Below are 5751 nucleotides of genomic sequence, written 5' to 3'. Positions count from 1 at the left end.
ATGGATGACCATCGATATGTAAAAATATCGATGGTCATCCATTGCATAGTTTAGCACTATCGATGGCCTGTTGCAGAATTGCCATCGATGGCAACCATCGATGCCAATGTTAACGATGGCCATCCCTACTTCCTGTAAGATGCATAGAGGTTTTATGTAGAGGTGACATTCATGCATTCAGCCACTAGGTGTCAGTGATCTACAACAGGCTGTGAGGCAGTAACACAATCACTGCAGGACACACAAGGCAGTATTGTCACTAAGCCTTTGTGTAGTTCCATGCACAATATCTATACTGTGCCGGTCACAGACAATCCTCGGGGAACCCACCCGTCCCCCTAACAGCGCTATTCCAAGGAATCTCCAGTATTGTCACTAAACACTAAATATGCGCAGTGTCACATATGGCTGCACTGACAGGGACAGGACAATTGTGTACAGACACAGTGAGATCTGAGAGCAAAGCCGGCTGTCCTCTGTATTCTCTGCCACGTGATAAATAGTAACACTCTGTATTCCGCCACGTGATAAATAGTAACACAAACCACAGAAATAAAAGTCACCTTCCCATACCGGGAGTCGAACCCGGGCCGCCTGGGTGAAAACCAGGAATCCTAACCGCTAGACCATATGGGAGCTGATACTAATAACCGCCGTGTGCAATCCTTCATCATACTCTCTCATGCAGCCTTGTCACCCTTTCCTGCCCAGTGATCATGGTGACTCCCCTCCCCCTTCATGGTGACTCCCCTCATAGTAGGGTGACCAACTCATCCCTTTAATCCGGGACACATATTAATTACACAGGTTCTGTGGCAGTTTAAAACCAGGAGAAAACCAGCCACAGAACCTGTGTAATTAATGTGTCCCGGGATGAAAGGGATGAGTTGGTCACCCTACCTCATAGTGACCCCTCTGCCCTCATAGTGACTCCCCTAACCTAGGGTTACCACCAGTGGCGTAGCTAGTGCAAGGCAGCCCCCGCCACCGCTTGGGGGAGCGGGGGCTGCGTGGGCGCACTGACTGATCTATAATGCCACAGTGTGCTGCCTGCCACGGCAATACCGGGTGCTGCGCGGGCACAATGCAGACGCGGACTCGGAAACCCGCCCCCGGCTCCAGTCTCCGGGTCACCAGCATGTTCCTGCATGCCGCTGACCAGCATTTAACCCCGCCCGCCCGCCTGCCATCAATGAAAGCACAGCTCGCTGTCCCGGCCCCCGCACGCACCCCTGTCACTCACTTGACTGCACAGGGGACACAGGAAAGGAAATGCACGGCCAGGCGCGCCGTGTACGTCATACTAACTCATCACCTCTCTGGCGGCCGGGACTCTGGAGCAGCATGAAGAGTAGACTGCGCACCCGGTACTGTGAGGAGTGAGGTGAGGCACAGTCAGTGAGGACTGTCACCCAGTGGCGTGAGGTTAGTGGTTGGTGAGGCACTGGCTTGGTGGAGCCAGCGCCGACATGCCACCTGCATGGCCCCAGTCTCCATGGCATTCCCCATTAAACTGCTTCCTCACATTCCATCTGCATGCCCCAGTCTCCAATGCTTTCCCCGCATGCCACCTGCATGCCCCAGGCTCCCTGGCTTTCCCCACATGCCACCTGCATGCGGGATTCTCCCAGGCTTTCCCCACATGCCTCCTACATGGCCCAGTCTCCAGGGCTTTCCACACATGCCACCTGCATGCCCCAGTCTCCCTGGCTTTCCCCACATGCCACCTGCATGCCCCAGTCTCCCTGGCTTTCGACACATGCCACCAGCATGCCCCAGTCTCCATGGCTATATATATACCACAAGAAATTCCACACTCCTCCCAAAAATGGGAGAGGGGGGGCGCCAGAATTTTTTTTGGCAGGGGAGAGCAACATTTCTAGTTACGCCTCTGACCCTCACAGATCACACTGCCTCCACACACAGTCCCCTCACAGATCACACTGCCTCCACACACAGCCCCCCTCACAGATCACACTGCCTCCACACACAGCCCCGCTCATAGATCACACTGCCTCCACACACAGCCCCCTTACAGATCACACTGCCTCCACACACAGCCCCCCTCATAGATCACACTGCCTCCACACACTGCCCCCCTCACAGATCACACTGCTTCCACACACAGCCCCCCTCACAGATCACACTTCCTCCACACACAGCCCCCCTCACAGATCACACTGCCTCCACACACAGCCCCCCTCATAGATCACACTGCCTCCACACACAGCCCCCTTACAGATCACACTGCCTCCACACACAGCCCCCCTCACAGATCACACTGCCTCCACACACAGCCCCCCTCATAGATCACACTGCCTCCACACACAGCCCCCTTACAGATCACACTGCCTCTACACACAGCCCCCCTCACAGGTCACACTGCCTTCACACACAGCCACCCTCACAGATCACACTGCCTCCACACACAGCCCCCCTCATAGATCACACCGCCTCCACACACAGCCCCCTCACAGATCACACTGCCTCCACACACAGCCCCCCTCACAGATCACACTGCCTCCACACACAGCCCCCTCACAGATCACACCGCCTCCACACACGGCCCCCCTCACAGATCACACTGCCTCCACACACAGCCCCCCTCACAGATCACACTGCCTCCACACACAGCCCCCCTCATAGATAACACTGCCTCCACACACAGCCCCCCTCACAGATCACACTGCCTCCACACACAGCCCCCCTCATAGATAACACTGCCTCCACACACAGCCCCCCTCACAGATCACAATGCCTCCACACACGGCCCCCCTCACAGATCACACTGCCTCCACACACTGCCCCCCTCACAGATCACACTGCCTCCACACACAGCCCCCTTACAGATCACACTGCCTCCACACACAGCCCCCCTCACAGATCACACTGCCTCCACACACAGCCCCCTCACAGATCACACTGCCTCCACACACAGCCCCCCTTACAGATCACACTGCCTCCACACACAGCCCCCCTCACAGATAACACTGCCTCCACACACAGCCCCCCTCACAGATCACACTGCCTCCACACACAGCCCCCCTCACAGATCACACTGCCTTAGGGTTACCACCTTTTTGTTGAGAGATTCCCGGACAGTGGCCCGCCCCTTGACACACCCACAGCCCCGCCCCCACCACGCCCCCAGCTCCGCCCTTTGACCCGCCTAATGTTGATTTTTTTTTTTAACCTTTGCTTCAATTTCATTCTTGATTTTGCATACCATAATGCCAGTTACATGATACATCATACACAGTAATGCCCATTACACGTTATGCCACACACCGCGATGCCCATTACATGTTACGCCATACACTGCAATGCCCATTACATGATATGCCAGGACTAAAAACGTTCTTTTGTAAAGGAGGAACAATATAGACAGTGCGCGCCGTAGGCGCGTGTAAAAAATTTTCAACATAATACTGATTACACGTCACACACCCATTACATGGTATACAAAATGCCATAGTATACCACATGCCATAATGCCCATTACATGTTATGCCACACACCATGATGCCCATTATACATTATGCTTATTATTTGTTATGCCAGGACTAAAAAATAATTCTGAGATAGGGACAACACAGGCACAGTAATGCTGATTACACATCATACACCTATTACATAGTATACCACATGCCATAATGCCCATTACATGTTACGCTATACACTGCAATGCCCATTACACGATATGCCAGGACTGAAAAAGGTTTTCGTAAAGGAAGAAAATTTTCAACATAATGCCGATTACATGTCACACACCCATTACATAGTATACAAAATGCCATAGTATACCACATGCCATAATGCCCATTACATGTTATGCCACACACTGATGCCCATTACACGTTATGCCCATTACTCGTTATGCCAGGACTGACATTTTTTTAAAGTAGGGATAACATAAACTGTGCGCAGCAAAAAAAATCACCATAATGCCGATTAAAGGTCGTATACCCATTACATTGTATACAGTATACCACATGTAATATTGCCCATTACACGTTATATCAAACATTGTACCGCCCATTACATGTTATAGCAAACACTGTGATGCCCATTAAACATATGCCACACACAGTTATGCCCATTAAACATATGCCACACACCATTATGCCCATTACACGCTATGCCACACACTCTATGTACCCCACTATTGCCAGGGAGGGGGCAGATGATAGGTACCCCAATACTGTCACATGATTCCCCACCCCCCCACCCCATCACCATTACCTTTTAGGATCAGCTCCTGCGTGACCTTGTTAAAGCCCTCCTGCTGGCAGTTGTGGAGTTGAAGCAACAGCTGCACTGGGAGTCTCCAGCCAGGTAGGGACGAGGGCAGCCTGGGTGCCCGTGGGTGGCTCCTCTCCATGGCTCACCCCAGGGTCCCTCACTCTAGAGACACATTGCAGCTTGCCTTGCAGTCCCCTGTGCTGGAAATCTGAAATGTGCACAAACTGCACGTTTCCCCCTCCCCCCCCCAGGTAGCAGCGCCGACTCCCAGTCCCACCCGCGGACGGCCCTGCTCAGTCAGGATGCCCGGGCGTTATTTCAAAACAGGTTTCTGTGCAGAGTCAGGCGTTGACCGGACACTCTCTCCCCGCCACGCCGCGGGCCGCCCTCCCGCCACTAACTTCCTCCTCCCGGAGCAATCACCCCGCTCTCACCACAGACACGAGCGCGACCTCGGTCACACACCGTCACCTGGCTCCGGATCTCCGACGTCCTGTCACTCACTCCGCATCTCCGGCTGCTCCTCACCCGGCAAAACGAGATTTGTAAAAGCCGCGGACTGTCCTGCACATCACACACAGCGCTGCCGGTATCTAGCTGGCTTTCTCCGGCAGCGCTGCGCAGGATCTCCCTCAGGTCTTTAGTTCCCGGACATTGTATAGTCCGGGAACGCCACCCCTCCGGACTCCGGACACCCGGTCTAATTACCGGACTGTCCGGAGTAATCCCGGACGGGTGGTAACCCGACTGCCTCCACACACAGCCCCCCTCACAGATAACACTGCCTCCACACACAGCCCCCCTCACAGATCACACTGCCTCCACACACAGCCCCCCTCATAGATAACACTGCCTCCACACACAGCCCCCCTCACAGATCACAATGCCTCCACACACAGCCCCCCTCATAGATCACACCGCCTCCACACACAGCCCCCTCACAGATCACACCGCCTCCACACACAGCCCCCCTCATAGATAACACTGCCTCCACACACAGCCCCCCTCACAGATAACACTGCCTCCACACACAGCCCCCCTCACAGATCACAATGCCTCCACACACGGCCCCCCTCACAGATCACACTGCCTCCACACACGGCCCCCCTCACAGATCACACTGCCTCCACACACGGCCCCCCTCACAGATCACACTGCCTCCACACACAGCCCCCCTCACAGATCACACTGCCTCCACACACAGCCCCCCTCATAGATCACACTGCTCCACACACAGCCCCCCTCACAGATCACACTGCCTCCACACACAGCCCCCCTCATAGATCACACTGCCTCCACACACAGCCCCCTCACAGATCACACTGCCTCCACACACAGCCCCCCTCACAGATCACACTGCCTCCACACACAGCCCCCCTCACAGATCACACTGCCTCCACACACAACCCCCTCACAGATCACACTGCCTCCACACACAGCCCCCCTCATAGATCACACTGCCTCCACACACAGTCCCCTCACAGATCACACTGCCTCCACACACAGCCC

The 5751-nt window shown here is 54.7% G+C and overlaps 1 non-coding gene across 1 annotated transcript; it reads right to left on the bottom strand.

The window, feature by feature from the left end:
• Window positions 1–564: 564 nt before the first annotated feature.
• TRNAE-UUC (transfer RNA glutamic acid (anticodon UUC)) lies at window positions 565–636 on the bottom strand. The gene has a single exon. It is a non-coding gene; the product is annotated as a tRNA-Glu (tRNA).
• Window positions 637–5751: the final 5115 nt, after the last annotated feature.

This window comes from Crinia signifera, chromosome 3 (genome assembly GCF_055691185.1).
Source record: "Crinia signifera chromosome 3, ASM5569118v1, whole genome shotgun sequence".
Classification (NCBI taxonomy): Eukaryota; Metazoa; Chordata; class Amphibia; order Anura; family Myobatrachidae; genus Crinia; species Crinia signifera.
Note: the sequence above shows the minus strand (reverse complement) of the source record. Positions and strands in the feature narration are given on the sequence as shown.